Source organism: Rutidosis leptorrhynchoides, chromosome 2 (assembly GCF_046630445.1).
Source record: "Rutidosis leptorrhynchoides isolate AG116_Rl617_1_P2 chromosome 2, CSIRO_AGI_Rlap_v1, whole genome shotgun sequence".
NCBI lineage: Eukaryota > Viridiplantae > Streptophyta > Magnoliopsida > Asterales > Asteraceae > Rutidosis > Rutidosis leptorrhynchoides.
Genome location: NC_092334.1, coordinates 279,811,184 through 279,834,473, shown reverse-complemented (window position 1 = coordinate 279,834,473; position 23,290 = coordinate 279,811,184).

Below are 23,290 nucleotides of genomic sequence, written 5' to 3'. Positions count from 1 at the left end.
ACTATATATATAATCATATATATGTCATCATATAGTTTTTACAAGTTTTAACGTTCGTGAATCACCGGTCAACTTGGGTGGTCAATTGTCTATATGAAACCTATTTCAATTAATCAAGTCTTAACAAGTTTGATTGCTTAACATGTTGGAAACACTTAATCATGTAAATATCAATTTCATTTAATATATATATATATATATATATATATATATATACATGGAAAAGTTCGGGTCACTACAGTACCTACCCGTTAAATAAATTTCGTCCCGAAATTTTAAGCAGTTGGAGGTGTTGACGTATCTTCTGGAAATAAGTGCGGGTATTTCTTCATCATCTGATCTTCTCATTCCCAGGTGAACTTGGGTCCTCTACGAGCATTCCATCGAACCTTAACAATTGGTATCTTGTTTTGTTTAAGTCTTTTAACCTCACGATCCATTATTTTGATGGGTTCTTCGATGAATTGAAGTTTTTCGTTGATTTGGATTTCGTCTAACGGAATAGCGAGATCTTCTTTAGCAAAACATTTCTTTAAATTTAAGACGTGGAAAGTGTTATGTACAGCCGCGATTTGTTGAGGTAACCCAAGTCGGTAAGCTACTGGTCCGACACGATCAATAATCTTGAATGGTCCAATATACCTTGGATTTAATTTCCCTCGTTTACCAAATCGAACAACGCCTTTCCAAGGTGCAACCTTAAGCATGACCATCTCTCCAATTTCAAATTCTATATCTTTTCTTTTAATGTCGGCGTAGCTCTTTTATCGACTTTGGGCGGTTTTCAACCGTTGTTGAATTTGGATGATCTTCTCGGTAGTTTCTTGTATTATCTCTGGACCCGTAATCTGTCTATCCCCCACTTCCCTCTAACAAATTGGAGACCTGCACTTTCTACCATAAAGTACTTCAAAACGGCGCCATCTCAATGCTTGAATGGTAGCTGTTGTTGTAGGAAAATCCTGCTAACAGTAGATGTGGATCCCAACTGTTTCCGAAATCAATAACACATGCTCGTAGCATGTATTCAAGCATTTGTATCGTCCTTTCGCTCTGCCCATCAGTTTGTGGATGATAGGCAGTACTTATGTCTAGACGAGTTCCTAATGCTTGCTGTAATGTCTGCCAGAATCTTGAAATAAATCTGCCATCCCTATCAGAGATAATAGAGATTGGTATTCCATGTCTGGAGACGACTTCCTTTAAATACAGTCGTGTTAACTTCTCCATCTTGTCATCTTCTCTTATTCGCAGGAAGTGTGCTGATTTGGTGAGACGATCAACTATTACCCAAATAGTATCAAAACCACTTGCAGTCCTTGGCAATTTAGTGATGAAATCCATAGTAATGTTTTCCCATTTCCATTCCGGGATTTCGGGTTGTTTGTAGCGACCCGACAAAATCGCCATTGACGGCGCCGTCTACTTAGGTCCCGTTACGTGGTCATAAGTCCTTAAGATGACGTTTGACCAAAAATATGTCGCATTCATTTCAAATCTAAAGGACGTTTCAAGTTTACAAAAGTAGTTCAACGACTAGTTACATTACAATGTTTAACGTACAATTGAAACCTATGCGACACAATTTAAAAGCAAGTCAAGAGCTCCAAATATGCATGTATACTCGACATCCAAGCAAGTATCAAAAAGAGTGCGGAAGCATGTATCATATAGCATTCAGGGACCTGAGAAAACATAGAGAATCTGTCAACGAAAACGTTGGTGAAATCATAGGTTTAGTAAATGAGTATGTAAGTAAAATAAGTTGAACCACAAGTTATAGTATAAGTCGATTTTCCGAATCGTTTGAATTCCATAAGTATTGTTGTTTACCGAGCACCAAATTATCAAAGCTTAACCGTATCATTTACCTCAGCATAAAAGTGTTAGAACATACACCGTACCAGAATATATTTCATTCTCTTAACGGTAGCGAACCGTCCGAATGAGGGTTAGTCAAACCCGTATGGATCCACACAACATAGTCTCGCTTACACCATCTGATGTAATTAATGATAATTGAATTGAGGGTTTTCGTTCAAACTCATCCGTATCTTTGTATTCGTATTCGTGTTCGATGTATAAAAGTATGAAAGGTATATATACATATGAAATGTATATAAGCATGTAACGTATATGTTTCTCAGCCCACGATTTAAAAATATAAAAGTTGTTGAAAAAGTCGGACTATGATCTCACCTCGAGTGCACGAGTATAAAAGTACTTCACAAAGTAAACGTGTGCATGAAAGTTGCTTAGCCTTGACCTAAACAAGTAAGTTGTATCAATTTACCGGTTACGACACAAGGTCGGGTGAAATGTGCTCAATTAGTCCTATGGCTCGTTACGACTCGAATAAATAGCATGTGAATCACGTTATCAAGTTTCATGCAAGAATCAAGTATAAAATAAGATTAAAACGATTGCATAAGTGTTTTGTTAAGTTTGACTAAAAGTCAAACTTGGTCAAAGTCAACGAAAAAGTCAATGGGGTCGGGTCGGGTCCCGAACTATTTTCCTAAGCTTAGAAATCATATATGAGCATGTTAGAACAAGTTACATGTGAATCGGAGGTGCGTAGCATAGCAAACATTATTCAAAAATTAACAAAGTTGGACAGACCACTTTGGCGCGCCGCGCGGGTATATGGCGCGCCGCGCCATTACCTGTGCACAGAATTCTGGCAGTTTTCACACTCAAGCACGAATCCAACTTCAAATACCCATAAATCCTAAACCGTAAACATCCAAAACAAGTATCTTATATCGTTGGAAAAGTATTTTGACAAGTAATACAACTAACTACTTTTCACCAAGCAAAAACATCAATTACAATAACCGAAAACTCGTCAATTGATCAATAAAGGTTTATTTTCAAAGTGCAAGTTCATCAAATGCATTTTAAGTTTCGGGAATCCAATTCACACATATGATATGCCGTTTTGAAGGTAATGAAACGTGCATTACAACTAAACACTTACTAACAACATTTCATGGCATCCAAAGTATCAAAAGTTCATTTCAAGTTCATCAAACCCTAATCAAGAATCACAAAATCAATAATCATGTTAACGCAAGGTTTTCATATCATCCAACATACCAAAACGAAACTAACGATGCTAGTAACACTTTTAACACAATGGGTTTAACATCTAACAACATTTAATCAATCAAAATCAAAGATTAAACTAACCCATTTCAAGTGTTCATGCTAGTTACACCAAATAACAAGATCGAGCATACAAATTACATACACGACATCACAATGAGCCATAGACACTAACTAACATCATTTCAAGTCAAAAACACGAATTTAGAGAAAACTCTAGAGTTTTAGAAATGTTACCCAAACGAGATGAAATTGGTACCAAAATGTAGAGGATGAATAGAGGATCACGAATATGTAATTTGTTTTGATGTTGGCCTTCTAGATCGAATTTAGATGATGATTGAATGAATTGGGTTTTATGGTTGTTCTTGCAACTAGAGAGAAAAGGAGGAGAAAGGAGGTGGAAGGTGGATGGAAATGAATGGATGAGAATGGTGGGTTGACTAGTTGACCTAGTCAACTAGTTTGCCCACTTGACAACTTTGGTCCCTCAAGTTTCAAAGCGGGTGCGTGAATTAACCGAACGAATATTTTAAAAACGCTAAAGTAACCGAGAGATGTTAAAATTAAATAGCAGAAATATTAAGAATGTTAGTTAACGAAAACTACGAATTTAAATAACGAAAGATATTATTAAAAAAAAAGATAGTGTTAAAAATAAATTTCAACGGAAAAACGCGGGATGTTACATTACCTACACCTTAAAAGAAATTTCGTCTCGAAATTTAGTTGGAAGTAATAGTCGATGTCTCTTACTCGAGACCTTACGTTGTCAATGCTATGAATAAGTGAAGATACGTCCTTGGGCATTCTCATGAACTTTGACATTCGGGATTTCACGTTGTATTAAGGCTTGATTTTACGATCCACAATTTCAACTGGTTTTCCCACGAAGGGGAGTTTGTCATCAATAGTAAGTTTATCTAGAAGGATAGCACGTTCCTGTTACGCAGGATACGTCTCTAAGTTTGTTACACGAAATGTAAGGTAAACGGAAATCTTAATTGAGTCAGGAGACCTATACGGTAGGAGGCGGTTCCAATACGCCCCAAGATTTTAGAAGGATCAATATTGCGGATATAGCTTCCCTTGATTTCCCGAACGGATTACACCTTTCCAAGGTGCGGTTTTTCAATATTACACAATTTTTGGCTGGGAATTTGGAAGGTTTATGTCTAACATTGGTATAGTCCTTTTTGGCGACTACGGGCCGTCTAGAGCCCTTCTCGGACATGAACTATCTCAACGGTCATTTCTTGAATGATTTCGGATTCGATGATATGCTTGCCACATGCTTTGGTCCAACGAATAGGGGTATGACATTTGCGGTCATATAGGGTTTCGGAAGTGCGGCGTTAATACACGAATGGTAACTGTTGTGTGAGAGGAGACAACTACAGGCAACAATACATGTTTGTAACATGTCTTTCCAAGATGTGAAACGTACGTTTGTTTGGTCCGTTGGTTGTGGATGATACATGGTACTCATGTTTAAACGTGTCTCTAAGGCTTCTTGTAACACTAGAAGTGAAACGAGTATTGTGATCCGAGATAATCGACAATGGTACACCGTGTTGGAATAGAATTAAGATATGTTTGAACAAGCTAGTTAGGGTTTGAAAACGTTCATTGGAACAAGTTCCTTACCGGCTACAGAGAACATTTTTCAGGGCTATTCACCCTCGTGGTGAATACTAGTAATACATGATGAGTCTCTCTCTCCATTGAGAAAGTATATAAAAGGTTTCCTTATACAAAAGTACAAGCGAAAGGACAGGAGTGGAATGAGAACTTAGAATAGGATGATCTCACATCCTGAGGTAGCCATATCGCGCATCTAGTGGTCAAATGTTGAGACCTGGTGGGAAAACGAGATAGAACACGTAGTTGTATAGTTCGGGGTTGAGTAGTAGTTGTCCGTATCAGGAGCATGAGGACGATAAGTCAAAGAGAAAGGAAGTATCCTTGGATTGTGTGTTATCTTGGGTCCCAGTAATATCAGACGGTCATAGTGAAATAACAGTGTTATGTAACGTGGTACGTGGTGATGAGAAGATTGATCGGATCCATAATTAAGTATTCCAATCGTTCGTGCAAAAATAACGAATTTCAGTTTCCTTGATTTCGAGTCGAGAGAGTATGCCTTTCGGGCGTTCGAGTAGAAATATTTCCATATTTGAATTTCATTGTGTTAAATGAATTTAGTTAGTAAGGTTGGGGTGAATAATCGCGTTAAAAGTTCGGACACAGAGAGGTTTAGTCCTTTCCTGGGGGAGTTAACGGGGTTAAAGGACGAGTAACACGAGAAAAAGTCAAAAATGAATCTGCGGTAATAATCGGCGAGATCTAAGATTTTACGAGTACAAGTCAGAGTCGTGAGGGTTTCCCGATTACGTGTGGCTTCGATTGCGAGATTTATTGTAATACCTGACCACTAACAACATGGTCTAGAAATTGGACTTTGTTTAACCAAAGTTCACACTTGGAGATTTTGGTATAGAGTTGCTCTTTCCTCAAGAGTTCAAGCGTAAGACAAAGATGTTGTTCGTTTTCTTCTTTGCTTGAGTTGAATAGGTTAAACATCACCTATGAATATGATGACGGATCTGTCTAGATAAGTTTACATATGCGACCCATCAGGCCCATGAATACGGAGGAAGCCTTTGTTAAACTGAACGACACTATAAGAAATTCATAACTATCGTAACGAATTTTGAAAACCGTTTTGGAGATAACCGGAATGGGGGTCGATTTTGGAATACACACGGAATTCTTGTGATTGATCAAGAGGTCATCTGTACGGGAAAGGAATATCGGTTCTTAATAGGAAATTAATTAGTTCACGATAATCTATACACATGTAAGGGATCATTTTCTTCTTAACGAATAGGTTTTGAGTTCCCTAGTTCTATAGGTGTCAAGTCAAAATTCAAATTCTCCACCCAAAAAGTTTAACGTAATAGTTTTCCGTCGGTCACTTGAATGGCATAGGTAGTGTCTAGGGGATATGGTGGTGTGCAAAAAGTACGAGTCAAGGCCTTGGTTATAAAACGTCTAACGGTACCCAAATTGAATAAACATGAAATATAAGGGTTGTTGAGAAGAAACGTACCCGTGACTAGTTGTCATCTCGGGCTTCCTCAGTGTTAATGTTGAAAGCTCGGCCATGTGTATTGGGGTTTGTCTTCTTCTCCGGGCACGCATTCTTAAAATGACCCGGTTGGCCACATTCGAAACAAACGCCCGTCCGGTGTGCATTGGGCGCCTTTTGGGCGACGGGGGCAACACTCCTACAATCGTTGGCCGTATGACCACTTCCTTGGCACCAGTGGCAAGTTAACTTACCACATTCACCATAATGACGGTTGCGGCATTTGTTGCAAAATGGTTTGCTACATTCGCCATAATGATGTTTGTGGCACTTGTTGCAAGATGGTAGACTTCCGGCATAGCCTTTCTTGTCGTTGGAGGTGAAAGGCTTCTTGGCGGGGTTGTTGTTGTAGTTGCTCAATTCGGGGGCTTCCCATTTTCTTTTGTTGCCACCCGACTTATCCTCGGCTTTATATGCCGACACCTCAATTTCGTCCACCGTTTCGATCAATTGGCGGGCCATATTCAAAGGCTCTTGGTGATTAGCGGGTTTGGATGACATTACTCCTTGTTTGATGCTCTTAGGAAGACCATCCATGTAAAGCTCAACCCTTAGAGACTCGGTACTCACGAGATTTGGGCACATCAAGGCTAGCTCAGAAAATCGTTGATTATAGGCCTTTAGGTCATTCCCGACCGCTTTTAAAGTTCTTAGCTCGTGTTCAAGCTTGCGGGTCTCTTCGCGCGGGAAGTATTCGGTGATCATCTTTCCTCTTAAGTCGACCCAAGAGAGAGCGTGGGCTTCGTGGATACCCACCGATTGTACATATGTATTCCACCATGTGAGAGCGATACCGGCGAAGGTGTGAGTGGAAAATCTGACCTTGTCTTGGTCCCGACAACCGCTTATGCTAAAGACGGCTTCTGTTTGCTCAAACCATCGGGTGAGCACGACCGGTCCCCCGGTTCCATCAAAAGTGTGAGGTTTGCACCCCATGAAGTTCTTATAGGAGCACCCTTCGTTTGAATTACCGACTCCATTGTTGTTGTTGTTGTGATTGTTGTTATTGTTATTGTGGTTGGAAGAGTGACCGGCCATGGCCGCATCCACGGCGGTGGCTATCATTCATTGTAGAGCTTGTTCGGGAGTTTCGGGAGGAGCGCGTCGACGAGCCATTGTTCCTTCAAGACACAAGAATATCGTTGGTTAGTATTCTCAATAATACCAACCATGATATGGAATAAGGATAAAGAGAAAATTTCCTTAACCCGCCTTAAATTCTTTATGTCATAATGTCGGAACGTCCATGTGAACCACCGTAATATAATCCCGGAAATTATATTACCCTTATTCACATGTGCATTTAACATTACTTCATAAAGTCAAGGTGGCGTGTCAATCAAATTTAACAACGTGATATCAAGATCGAATAAGAGTTAGATATGATAGGAGAGTTCGAGTATAATGCACAAATAGTCAAGTAGTTCCTACTTCAGTCTATATGTCGGTTGTAGTCTAGATTCACTAATGTACCCTATGACTCGGGGTCGACACCAATGAACTCTAAATCACTACAACCAACGCTCTGATACCATCTGTAGCGACCCGACAAAATCGCCATTGACGGCGCCGTCTACTTAGGTCCCGTTACGTGGTCATAAGTCCTTAAGATGACGTTTGACCAAAAATATGTCGCATTCATTTCAAATGTAAAGGACGTTTCAAGTTTACAAAAGTAGTTCAATGACTAGTTACATTACAATGTTTAACGTACAATTGAAACCTATGCGACACAATTTAAAAGCAAGTCAAGAGCTCCAAATATGCATGTATACTCGATATCCAAGCAAGTATCAAAAAGAGTGCGGAAGCATGTATCATATAGCATTCAGGGACCTGAGAAAACATAGAGAATCTGTCAACGAAAACGTTGGTGAAATCATAGGTTTAGTAAATGAGTATGTAAGTAAAATAAGTTGAAGCACAAGTTATAGTATAAGTCGATTTTCCGAATCGTTTGAATTCCATAAGTATTGTTGTTTACCGAGCACCCAATTATCAAAGCTTAACCGTATCATTTACCACAGCATAAAAGTGTTAGAACATACACCGTACCAGAATATATTTCATTCGCTTAACGGTAGCGAACCGTCCGAATGAGGGTTAGTCAAACCCGTATGGATCCACACAACATAGTCTCGCTTACACCATCTGATGTAATTAATGATAATTGAATTGAGGGTTTTCGTTCAAACTCGTCCGTATCTTTGTATTCGTATTCGTGTTCGATGTATAAAAGTATGAAAGGTATATATACATATGAAATGTATATAAGCATGTAACGTATATGTTTCTCAGCCCACGATTTAAAAATATAAAAGTTGTTGAAAAAGTGGGACTATGATCTCACCTCGAGTGCACGAGTATAAAAGTACTTCACAAAGTAAACGTGTGCATGAAAGTTGCTTAGCCTTGACCTAAACAAGTAAGTTGTATCAATTTACCGGTTACGACACAAGGTCGGGTGAAATGTGCTCAATTAGTCCTATGGCTCGTTACGACTCGAATAAATAGCATGTGAATCACGTTATCAAGTTTCATGCAAGAATCAAGTATAAAATAAGATTAAAACTATTGCATAAGTGTTTTGTTAAGTTTGACTAAAAGTCAAACTTGGTCAAAGTCAACGAAAAAGTCAATGGGGTCGGGTCGGGTCCCGAACTATTTTCCTAAGCTTAGAAATCATATATGAGCATGTTAGAACAAGTTACATGTGAATCGGAGGTGCGTAGCATAGCAAACATTATTCAAAAATCAACAAAGTTGGACAGACCACTTTGGCGCGCCGCGCGGGTATATGGCTCGCCGCGCCATTACCTGTGCACAGAATTCTGGCAGTTTTCACACTCAAGCACGAATCCAACTTCAAATACCCATAAATCCTAAACCGTAAACATCCAAAACAAGTATCTTATATCGTTGGAAAAGTATTTTGACGAGGAATACAACAAACTACTTTTCACCAAGCAAAAACATCAATTACAATAACCGAAAACTCGTCAATTGATCAATAAAGGTTTATTTTCAAAGTGCAAGTTCATCAAATGCATTTTAAGATTCGGGAATCCAATTCACACATATGATATGCCGTTTTGAAGGTAATGAAACGTGCATTACAACTAAACACTTACTAACAACATTTCATGGCATCCAAAGTATCAAAAGTTCATTTCAAGTTCATCAAACCCTAATCAAGAATCACAAAATCAATAATCATGTTAACGCAAGGTTTTCATATCATCCAACATACCAAAACGAAACTAACGATGCTAGTAACACTTTTAACACAATGGGTTTAACATCTAACAACATTTAATCAATCAAAATCAAAGATTAAACTAACCCATTTCAAGTGTTCATGCTAGTTACACCAAATAACAAGATTGAGCATACAAATTACATACACGACATCACAATGAGCCATAGACACTAACTAACATCATTTCAAGTCAAAAACACGAATTTAGAGAAATCTAGAGTTTTAGAAATGTTACCCAAACGAGATGAAATTGGTACCAAAATGTAGAGGATGAAGAGAGGATCACGAATATGTAATTTGTTTTGATGTTGGCCTCCTAGATCGAATTTAGATGATGATTGAATGAATTGGGTGTTATGGTTGTTCTTGCAACTAGAGAGAAAAGGAGGAGAAAGGAGGTGGAAGGTGGATGGAAATGAATGGATGAGAATGGTGGGTTGACTAGTTGACCTAGTCAACTAGTGTGATGACCCGGAAATTTCTGACCAAATTTAAACTTAATCTTGTATGATTAACGTTTTCGACATGATAAACAAAGTCTATGAAGTTAAATCTCAAACTTTTGAAATATTCAATTACCCTTCGTTTATTCACGATGATGCACGAACAATTATATGTAAATAGATACATATACTATAACTTGAAAACGTAACAAAGTGTTATGAAAACGATACTGTGCATTAACCTTATTGGTTTGATTATTTGATTGATATATTTAACTACGGAGTAAAAGATTATGCCAAACGATTGAATGAAAAGATATTTATTAAGTCTCTTAATGATTATGATATTGTTACGGGTCTTTGTTGTGAGGACCACACTGATTTGAGAAATTATTCCTTTTTAACGGTATTCGGAATAAATGATAAAGTGTTTGTTTAAATAACGTAATTTGGACACATACAATAATTAGAATATTAATTGTTAAGAATTAATTATATGAATAACTTGCGATATGTATTTTAAAACGTGTTTATAAATATTGAGAATAGATATTAACTTGGTTATGAAACGTTTGATAAATATTATTATATTAATAAATAACGAGACAATGATTTATAGAAGTAAATAACCAAAACACTCAAATGTATAAATTATATTTCGAGGGATATAGTTTAGGGATAATTTAAGGCTATATTTTGACAAAGGTACGTATCCCAAAACGTAAAATGCAAGTTTTCTCAGCGTACGAAAGGACGTTCAAAAAACCGGAACCGGGACATAAGTCGAGTGACGACATACGACTTATCGGAACAAAAATTACAAGTCAACTATGCACATGAATTTAATATAATATATAATTAATTATTTAAATTATATATATTATATATATTATTATTAATTATGTCGACAAACAAAACAACAAAAATTTGTGAGCTGGATTTTGGGGCCATGCGATCGCATGAGAAATAGGCATAAAACCCATGCGATCGCATGGCAGTCAGGATTTAGAAACATTCTATAAATTGGCCAGTTTGCTCGACACTCTAACACACTTCCACATTTCTTTTTCTTTTCTCTGTAACTTATAATTTATATTATTATTATTATTATTATTATTATTATTATTATTATTATTATTATTATTATTATTATTATTATTATTATTATTATTATTATTATTATTATTTATATTATTAAGAATAATATTATTATTAATCCTAATATTATTATTAGTAGTATATATACATAAAATACTACGACGAGGTCATGAGCGTGTCATTTTAAAAATGAGTTTTACGAGGAGGATAGAGCTAAGGAAATTATGGGTTATTGCCAAGGAAGTTATGGGTAATGTTCGGGGGTATATTTATGAATCAAACCTAGTGTTTATCATCTCTGTTGCGTCTACGTACTTTTCTGAAATATTGAATCTCAATACTGATACGTAAGCATTTATATTTTATCTTTTATAAATTAATAGTGTATCCATGTCTAGTGCTCGAGTTTATATATTTATACATGCTAGTATGCTAAATTTCGTCGTTAAACAGTTTATAATGAATCATGAATTAAATACATATATTACTGGTAAAAGGTATATGATATGCATGTTTATGGAAAGCTAACGAAAAATCAATAACTTTTTATTTAGATATCGAATAGTTTCGATGAACGGATTAAAAGATATGATCAACTGAATTATGACTGACGTTAATTGAAATTGCTTTTGAATCTACAATTAAGATTTAAACAACTTGTTTACGAGATTGATAAAATGGATTTTTGAATATTATCAACCGAGTAAATGAATCCTTATACACGGTATATCTCGTTTTATTGAACTATTGTCAAAATTAACTTTTTGAAACGACTTTGGATAACTTTTGTATGTCGATCTCGAGCATTAGGATTGTGATACACTATGACCTGACCTAGCTTGATAGACATTTATTGACCAACATATGTTCTCTAGGTTGAGATCTACGATTATTTGATATTCCGAGTTTCGGTCACATTACGATGAACAACTTTATGTGCTGCTAAGGTGAGTTTCATCAGATCCCTTTTACTCTTTACATTTTTTGGCTGAGAATACATGCAAATGCTTTATTAACCGATATACAATATTTATATGCGTGAGTTTCATTGCTCCCTTTTTAATTGCTTTTGCAATATATATTTTTGGGCTGAGAATACATGTAATTTATTTTAAACGCAGTGGATACAAGTACATACTTAATTCTACACTGAGTTTGAACCGAAAATCCCTTAGCTTTGGTAACTAGTAGCTGCCAGTACATAGGATATGGACTGGTGGGCGCGAATAACAGTATATGGATCCATAGGGCTTGACATCCCCGCCCGAGCTAGAGCACTAGCCTTTTAACGGACGTGTGTTATTTGAGTTTAGGACACGTTGGTTTACGTGTATTAAAACGAATGGGGTATTTATCATTATAACGTTAAAGCTTAGTTACCAGGGTGCTCTGTTATGTAGAATCTATTGATAAAAATTTCTGGATGAAACAACTAAAATCTTGTGATCCACTTTTATATACAGATTATGCGAAACACTAAAACTATGAACTCACCAACCTTTGTGTTGACACTTGTTAGCATGTTTATTCTCAGGTTCCCTAGAAGTCTTCCGCTATTTGCTTATATGTTATACAAGCTATGTGCATGGAGTCTTGCATGCTTTATTCAAGAAAACGTTGCATTCACAAAATCATCACCATGTATCTTATTTTGACTGCATTGTCAACGGAATTACTATTGTAAACTATTATTTACGGTGATTGTCTATATATAGAAATCATCAGATGTCGAGAACCTTTGATTTAAATATTCATTGATGGTGTGCCTTTTCAAAAGAATGCAATGTTTACAAAACGTATCATATAGAGGTCAAATACCTCGCAATGAAATCGATGAATGACGTGTTCGTCCATATAGATTTGGAGCAATCGTCACAGTTGGTATCAGAGCGTTGGTCCTAGTGAACCAGATCTTGCATGAATGTGTCTAATTGATAGTTGTTAGGATGCATTAGTAAGTCTGGACTTCGACCGTGTCTGCATGTTAAAAGTTTTGCTTATCATTTCTTGTCGGAAATTACCTGTTTATCATTCCTAGTCTAGACACGTTTTACTGCATTGATTGCATGAATAGTGTATAGACAAAATTCATATCTTAGCGTATCTGTTACTGTAAACTTTTCCTGACATCTTCCGAAAATTTCTCCATGATTTATGGAATTTGGTATTATATATACATAGGTAAATTATGTATTGAAGAATACCAAACTAAATTCTATAATCTAATTCATATCAAAAATCATCTCCCTAATTATACAAGATGGATCCCGTATCTAGTTCAAATTCCTTAAACTCTGACAGCTATTCCGATATGGATATTCACCTGAATTCCGAAGACAGTGTAACTGGAATGGATCAACCAATTAGCCATCATCTATTCTGGATGAATTGGGGATGGGTTCGTAGCTTACTTAATTATTGAAGACAAGAAGAAGGCGATCCCTTCCATCCACCACATTGACCTCTTGGCGAAGAACCTGAAGCACTTACCGGCGAACCTGTTCGAGACACCATTTTCTCTCTCATTTCCAGAGTATCTCGTCACGATAATATACTATCTCAAATTCTGGATCTTATTCATCCGCTCGTCCGAACCGCCAATCATCCCAGTGTAGTAGAAGAAGTCAACGAGCTTCGCGCTCGGGTAGTGGCTTTGGAGAATATGGTGCAAAGGTTACAAGCACCAGCAGCATCACCGGCATCAACAGTACCACCGACAACAACACCAACAGTACCATTACCACCACCAACAACATCCGCATCGCAAACCTCAACTTCACAATCTGTTCCACGAGCATCAACGTCATACGCGCCATAATTACCAAGAAATACCAGCAACAATAACCGATGAAGTATTAACTCATTTTTTTCCCTGAAGAAATTTTATGTATATTTAATATATATGAATTTTGAAATCAAAATAAATCTTTTCGTACTAAGCTATTACGTGTGAATCTTAACTGGTAGGTACTACTCGGTTAGTTCATATTAATAATATGCAATGATGTACATCCTTCCTTAACAACTTAACCATTGTTAACTACAATCTCTGTTTCAACCCAATGAATTCCATTTCATAATAAACCAAGTGTATTAATCAATTACATAATTGATTTTACATTTTCAATTTCGATATACTCGAAACTTTTCAGAAAACATCATATGTGCCTTCTAAGGTTCACAAAAATTCCACGAGCACCAACATCCTTCACCGAGGAATATCAATAAGAATAAATAATGAAGTATCAATTACATTAGCGAAATACTCCGCAAAGATTATGTAATCTTTAATGTTTTAGAGATTAATCATTTCTAAGTCAAGCCGAAAATTAAATGAGCTTAATATGATATTAACTCATTAAATCTGTGTTACATCTGAAGAAAATATACATACATATATTTTCATAAAGACGGTAATAAAAATTCTTTTGTACAAAGTATTAATTGTGAAATCTTTAACGGGTAGGTAATACCCGGGAAATATATAAGTTCGCAATTAATATGTTACACTGTACATTCTTCAACTTTGATTCAAAAATTTTTAACTATGCTCACAGCGATATACAATCGTTTCCATACAAATTCAATTACATATTCTGATATTGACAGAGCAGAATCCAAGTCAAGATTTAACAAGTGACATCATTCTTAGATCTCTACATCTTTCAAGGCTATACTTTGACTTCAAAACTGTGCAAGATCCTTTAGCGTTGTTAATATCGAAAATAATCTTGCAATTCCTTTTCAAAGTATCCAGTCTAGTCAACTTTGACTTTTCAGATTAGCCTTATTGTAACCTTGACATATACGTTCTTGTTACTGGGAAACATTTTATGTTCCACCACATTAGCAGTAAATTTACCAACAACTCCACTGATCTTTGACCTTTCGAAAAATCCTTATACTCATTGAAACCCTATCATGTACTCGTCCATATCTTGTAACAATAATTGCCATACCAACCACCGGGAATTAGCAATCAGTATTTCGAATTTTGCAGCAATTCTACGTCAACAGTTATATATACACATATAATGTCTATCTCCCAGACTTACATACTTCGAATGTGAAGTTTCTGAAAAACATCCCAAACTGTGAACTAGCCCTCTGAATTTTGGAAAAATGCTGATGAAGCAGCAAAAACTGTAAACGACTTTAACAATCAAAAGTTTGATGATAAAGAATGGTATGGTGGTAAAGCTGAGAAAAAGAGAAGGTTTGGAACTGGAAAACGGATTGAGCAAAGTATGAAGGAGGCTGTGGATAAATCACAAAGACTGAACCTGCCTTCAAAGAATCCAAATGATTCAGTATCTGCTGAAATCTTTAGCAAATACCTTGCTCCTTACTCCAAAACCTCTACGAACAATATTCTTCATCATCATCATCATTATCTTAAATATTCTAAGATATCATCATATCTTTCATTATAAATATCCTCAATGTTTCTGAGGATAATTTCGTAACTATCTGAAATTATTCATTCCTTCACGCTATCTGTATTACGTCATAAAAGAAACTGTTTTGGTTTCTAAATTCTGAAAAATTCGAACTCAAATTATGAATGTTTTAAAGTAATGTTGAGAACTGAAGCATGAATTAGTATAATATAATGACACTTGATCAACGTGATTATATTACAGTAAGTCATGCTGAGTTTCTAATAGAACGTGATAAAGGTTCACAAATCCCACCATTATCATGAACCATGTTACATAACTCTTTCATTGTATTTAACCTCTAAATATATCAAGAAAATATATTTCTTGATGATTCGGTCTTTTCCGAATATTCTGGTAATTTGACAAATCAAGATCGTGTTATTACAATTTCTTTATTAGAACATTAACTATGTTCATTCCGAAATCCATACCTATGAATTTCGGACCATTATTCGCTTGACTTAAGGTCAGGAAGAGAAATCGAAAGCATAGAGCTCTGAAATATAAAGGAGAATAAAAGCCCGATAACAATCCCAAAAATTTACAAACCGTGTATATCAATACGTATTGCAACGTAAAGACACGGGAAAATTAATAACACTATAACCCCAAGATAAAAGTAAAAGTAAATAAAATCCTCTGGTGGTAAATGAAAGAGAAGAATAACAGATATGAAGGTTAGGAGTATATCAAGAATCAGAACTGGATGAAGCATTTCACAATCTTTTGAAGGTATGAAATGAGGAAAAAGATGTAGGAGTGGTGAAAATAATAAAACGGAAGTGGTTAATTTATAGTAAAATATCAGACATAGCAATCGAGGCAGATTACGCATTTAATCAAAGGAAATCTTAATTTCCTTAATTCCCGAAGAATCAAATCTTATTTGGATTATGAAGATTCTCTATTCCTTAAATTCCGAAAACCAATTGTTACTACGTCAAAAGATAAGACGAATCTCCATTTCACTTTATTACGATTGCTTCCCTCATACGCTTCGAGTAACTGGATTATTTTATCCATATTATTCAACGATGATAAAATTCTATTTATCAACTTACATACGTCATGAAAACATTTTTATTGTTAGCCATGACGACCTCACTGAAATTTCGGGACGAAATTTCTTTAACCGGTAGGTACTGTGATGACCCGGAAATTTCTGACCAAATTTAAACTTAATCTTGTATGATTAACGTTTTCGACATGATAAACAAAGTCTATGAAGTTAAATCTCAAACTTTTGAAATATTCAATTACCCTTCGTTTATTCACGATGATGCACGAACAATTATATGTAAATAGATACATATACTATAACTTGAAAATGTAACAAAGTGTTATGAAAACGATACTGTGCATTAACCTTATTGGTTTGATTATTTGATTGATATATTTAACTACGGAGTAAAATATTATGCCAAACGATTGAATGAAAAGATATTTATTAAGTCTCTTAATGATTATGATATTGTTACGGGTCTTTGTTGTGAGGACCACACTGATTTGAGAAATTATTCCTTTTTAACGGTATTCGGAATAAATGATAAAGTGTTTGTTTAAATAACGTAATTTGGACACATACAATAATTAGAATATTAATTGTTAAGAATTAATTATATGAATAACTTGCGATATGTATTTTAAAACGTGTTTATAAATATTGAGAATAGATATTAACTTGGTTATGAAACGTTTGATAAATATTATAATATTAATAAATAACGAGACAATGATTTATAGAAGTAAATGACCAAAACACTCAAATGTATAAATTATATTTCGAGTGATATAGTTTAGGGATAATTTAAGGCTATATTTTGACAAAGGTACGTATCCCAAAACGTAAAATGCAAGTTTTCTCAGCGTACGAAAGGACGTTCGAAAAACCGGAACCGGGACATAAGTCGAGTGATGACATACGACTTATCGGAACAAAAACTACAAGTCAACTATGCACATGAATTTAATATAATATATAATTAATTATTTAAATTATATATATTATATATATTATTATTAATTATGTCGACAAACAAAACAACAAAAATTTGTGAGCTGGATTTTGGGGCCATGCGATCGCATGAGAAATAGACATAAAACCCATGCGATCGCATGGCAGTCAGGATTCAGAAACATTCTATAAATTGGCCAGTTTGCTCGACACTCTCACACACTTCCACATTTCTTTTTCTTTTCTCTGTAACTTATAATTTATATTATTATTATTATTATTATTATTATTATTATTATTATTATTATTATTATTATTATTATTATTATTATTATTATTTATATTATTAAGAATAATATTATTATTAATCCTAATATTATTATTAGTAGTATATATACATAAAATACTACGACGAGGTCATGAGCGTGTCATTTTAAAAATGAGTTTTACGAGCAGGATAGAGCTAAGGAAATTATGGGTTATTGCCAAGGAAGTTATGGGTAATGTTCGGGGGTATATTTATGAATCAAACCTAGTGTTTATCATCTCTGTTGCGTCTACGTACTTTTCTGAAATATTGAATCTCAATACTGATACGTAAGCATTTATATTTTATCTTTTATAAATTAATAGTGTATCCATGTCTAGTGCTCGAGTTTATATATTTATACATGCTAGTATGCTAAATTTCGTCGTTAAATAGTTTATAATGAATCATGAATTAAATACATATATTACTGGTAAAAGGTATATGATATGCATGTTTATGGAAAGCTAACGAAAAATCAATAACTTTTTATTTAGATATCGAATAGTTTCGATGAACGGATTAAAAGATATGATCAACTGAATTATGACTGACGTTAATTGAAATTGCTTTTGAATCTACAATTAAGATTTAAACAACTTGTTTACGAGATTGATAAAATGGATTTTTGAATATTACCAACCGAGTAAATGAATCCTTATACAAGGTATATCTCGTTTTATTGAACTATTGTCAAAATTAACTTTTTGAAACTACTTTGGATAACTTTTGTATGTCGATCTCGAGCATTAGGATTGTGATACACTATGACCTGACCTAGCTTGATAGACATTTATTGACCAACATATGTTCTCTAGGTTGAGATCTACGATTATTTGATATTCCGAGTTTCGGTCACATTACGATGAACAACTTTATGTGCTGCTAAGGTGAGTTTCATAAGATCCCTTTTACTCTTTACATTTTTTGGCTGAGAATACATGCAAATGCTTTATTAACCGATATACAATATTTATATGCGTGAGTTTCATTGCTCCCTTTTTAATTGCTTTTGCAATATATATTTTTGGGCTGAGAATACATGTAATTTATTTTAAACGCAGTGGATACAAGTACATACTTAATTCTACACTGAGTTTGAACCAAAAATCCCTTAGCTTTGGTAACTAGTAGCTGCCAGTACATAGGATATGGACTGGTGGGCGCGAATAACAGTATATGGATCCATAGGGCTTGACATCCCCGTCCGAGCTAGAGCACTAGCCTTTTAACGGACGTGTGTTATTTGAGTTTAGGACACGTTGGTTTGCGTGTATTAAAACGAATGGGGTATTTATCATTATAACGTTAAAGCTTAGTTACCAGGGTGCTCTGTTATGTAGAATCTATTGATAAACATTTCTGGATGAAACAACTGAAATCTTGTGATCCACTTTTATATACAGATTATGCGAAACACTAAAACTATGAACTCACCAACCTTTGTGTTGACACTTGTTAGCATGTTTATTCTCAGGTTCCCTAGAAGTCTTCCGCTGTTTGCTTACATGTTATACAAGCTATGTGCATGGAGTCTTGCATGCTTTATTCAAGAAAACGTTGCATTCACAAAATCATCACCATGTATCTTATTTTGACTGCATTGTCAACGGAATTACTATTGTAAACTATTATTTACTGTGATTGTCTATATATAGAAATCATCAGATGTCGAGAACCTTTGATTTAAATATTCATTGATGGTGTGCCTTTTCAAAAGAATGCAATGTTTACAAAACGTATCATATAGAGGTCAAATACCTCACAATGAAATCGATGAATGACGTGTTCGTCCATATGGATTTGGAGCGATCGTCACAACTAGTTTGCCCACTTGACAACTTTGGTCCCTCAAGTTTCAAAGCGGGTGCGTGAATTAACCGAACGAATATTTTAAAAATGCTAAAGTAACTGAGAGATGTTAAAATTAAATAGCAGAAATATTAAGAATGTTAGTTAACGAAAACTACGAATTTAAATAATGAAAGATATTATTAAAAAAAAAAGATAGTGTTAAAAATAAATTTCAACGGAAAAACGCGGGATGTTACATTGTTGAAGTAGACCTGATGGTTTCTGATGTTCCGCTTTGACCTTAGAACACGTCAAACATTCCCCTATGTATTTAGCAACATCGGCTTTCATACCTGGCCACCAAAAATGTTTCTTGAGATCCTTGTACATCTTCCCCGTTCCAGGATGTATTGAGTATCTGGTTTTACGAGCTTCTCTAAGTACCATTTCTCTCATATCTCCAAATTTTGGTACCCAAATTCTTTCAGGCCTTTACTGGGTTCCATCTTCCCGAATATTAAGATGCTTCTCCGATCCTTTGGGTATTTCATCCTTTAAATTTCCCTCTTTTAAAACTCTTTGTTGCGCCTCCTTTATTTGAGTAGTAAGGTTAGTGTGAATCATTATATTCATAGCTTTTACTCGAATGGGTTCTCTGTCCTTTCTGCTCAAGGCGTCGGCTACCACATTTGCCTTCCCCTGGTGGTAACGAATCTTAAAGTCATAATCATTCAACAATTCAATCCACCTACGCTGTCTCATATTCAGTTGTTTCTAATTAAATATGTGTTGAAGACTTCTGTGGTCGGTATATATAATACTTTTGACCCCATATAAGTAGTGCCTCCAAGTCTTTAATGCAAAAACAACCGCGCCTAATTCCAAATCATGCGTCGTATAATTCTGTTCGTGAATCTTCAATTGTCTAGACGCATAAGCAATTACTTACGTTCGTTGCATTAATACACAACCGAGACCTTGCTTTGAGGAGTCACAATATATCACAAAATTATCATTCCCTTTAGGTAATGACAATATAGGTGCCGTAGTTAACTTTTTCTTTAACAATTGAAACGCTTTCTCTTGTTCATCTTTCCATTCAGATTTCTTCCCTTTATGCGTTAATGCATTCAAGGGTTTTGCTATTCTGGAAAAGTCTTGGATGAACCTTCTATAGTAACCAGCTAGTTCTAAAAATTGGGGTATATGTTTCGGAGTTTTTGGAGTTTCCCACTTTTCAACGGTTTCAATCTTTGCTGGATCCACCTGAATACCTTCTTTATTCACTATGTGACCGAGGAATTGAACTTCTTCCAACCAAAATGCACACATTAAAAACTTAGCGTACAATTTTTCTTTTCTCAGCAACTCTAGCACTTTTCTCAAATGTTCTTCATGCTCTTGATTATTCTTCGAGTAAATAAGTATGTCATCGATGAAAACAATGACAAACTTGTCAAGATATGGCCCACACACTCGGTTCATGAGGTTCATGAACACAGCTGGTGAGTTAGTTAATCCAAATGGCATAACCATAAACTCGTAATGACCGTAACGCATCCTAAAAGCAGTCTTTGGAATATCATCCTCCTTCACCCGCATTTGATGATATCTAGAACGTAAATCGATCTTTGAATAAACAGACGAGCCTTGTAGTTGATCAAATAAGTCGTCGATTCTCGGTAGTGGGTAGCGGTTCTTGATGGTAAGTTTGTTCAACTCTCGGTAGTCGATACACAACCTGAATGTACCATCTTTCTTCTAGACAAACAAAACAGGAGCTCCCCATGGTGATGTGCTTGGTCGAATGAAACCACGTTCTAAAAGTTCCTGTAACTGACTTTGTAATTCTTTCATTTCTCTGGGTGCGAGTTTGTCTGGAGCACGAGCTATTAGTGCAGCTCCTGGTACAAGGTCTATTTGAAATTCAACGGATCGATGTGGGGGTAATCCCGGTAATTCTTTCGGAAATACATCGGGAAATTCTTTTGCAACGGGAACATTACTGATGTTCTTTTCTTCAGGTTTAACTTCCTCGATGTGTGCTAGAATGACGTAAAAACCTTTTTGTATTAGTTTTTGTGCCTTCAAACTACTAATAAGATTTAATTTCGCGTTGTTCTTTTCTTCGTACACCATTAAAGGTTTTCCTTTTTCACGCATAATGCGAATCGCATTTTTGTAACAAATGATCTCTGCTCTCACCTTTTTCAACCAGTCCATGCCAATTATTACATCAAAACTCCCTAACTCTACTGGTATCAAGTCAATCTTAAATGTTTCGCTAACCAGTTTAATTTCTCGATTTCGACATATATTATCTGCTGAAATTATTTTACCATTTGCTAATTCGAGTAAAAATTTACTATCCAAAGGTGTCAATGGTGAACTTAATTTAGCACAAAATTCTCTACTCATATAGCTTCTATCCGCACCCGAATCAAATAAAACATAAGCAGATTTATCGTCAATAAGAAACGTACCCGTAACAAGCTCCGGGTCTTCCTGTGTTTCTGCCGCATTAATATTGAAAACTCTTTCACGGCCCTACCCATTATTATTCCCCTGATTCGGGTAATTTCTAATAATGTGGCCCGATTTTCCATATTTATAACCAACAGCGTTGGTATTACTTGCTCCGACACTATTCATTTTGGCATTACTTGTTCTGACATTATTTGTTCCTTTAGTTCTGTTAAACTTTGGTCCATAGACCTCACACTTTGTCGCGCTATGACCATTTCTTTTACACCTGTTGCAAAATGTCGTGCAAAACCCCTGATGATTTTCTTCACACCTATGACAGGCTGTTTTTGGTTTTTGTTGCCGTTGTTGTTATTGAGGTTATTGTTGGGGTTGTTATTGTTGTTGAAACGGTTGTTGTAGTTGTTATTGTTGTTGGGATGTTTGTTGTAGTTATTGTTAGGATTGCGGTTATTGTTGCAATTGTTGTTGCGGTTGTTGGGATAGCTGTTGCAATTGTGGTTGTAATTGTTGTTGTTGTTGTACTGGTGACTCTTGTCACCGTTTTCCTTCCACTTCCTCTTGAGTTGTTTCGTGTTGGCTTCTTTGGTTGCCTGCTCTTTAATTCTTCCCTCAATCTGATTTATGAGTTTATGAGCCATTCGACTTGCCTTCTGTATAGAAGCGGGCTCGTGTGAACTTACATCTTCTTGAATCCTTACTGGTAACCCTTTTACAAACGCATCGATCTTCTCTTCTTCATCTTCGAATGCTCTCGGACACAATAGGCACAACTCTGTGAATCGTCATTCATATGTGGTAACGTCGAACCCTTGTGTTCGTAACTCTCTAAGTTCTGAATTGAGTTTATTGACTTCGTTTCTAGGACGGTACTGCTCGTTCATCATTTGCTTGAATGCCGACCACAGTAGTGCGTAAGCAGCATTTTGTCCTACCTGTTCAAGATAGGTATTCCACCACGTTAACGCAGTACCTGTGAAGGTATGCGTAGCGTACTTAACTTTTTCCTCTTCAGTACACTTACTTATGGCAAACACCGATTCGACTTTCTCGGTCCACCGTTTCAATCCAATTGGTCCTTCGGTTCCATCAGAATCTAAAGGTTTGCAGGCAGTGAATTCTTTGTAGGTGCATCCTACATGATTTCTTGCACCGTTATCTGCATTGCTAGATTCAGAGTTATTGTTGGTATGTAGCGCAGCCTGTACTGCAGCTATGTTTGCAGCAAGAAAAGTACGAAATTCCTCTTC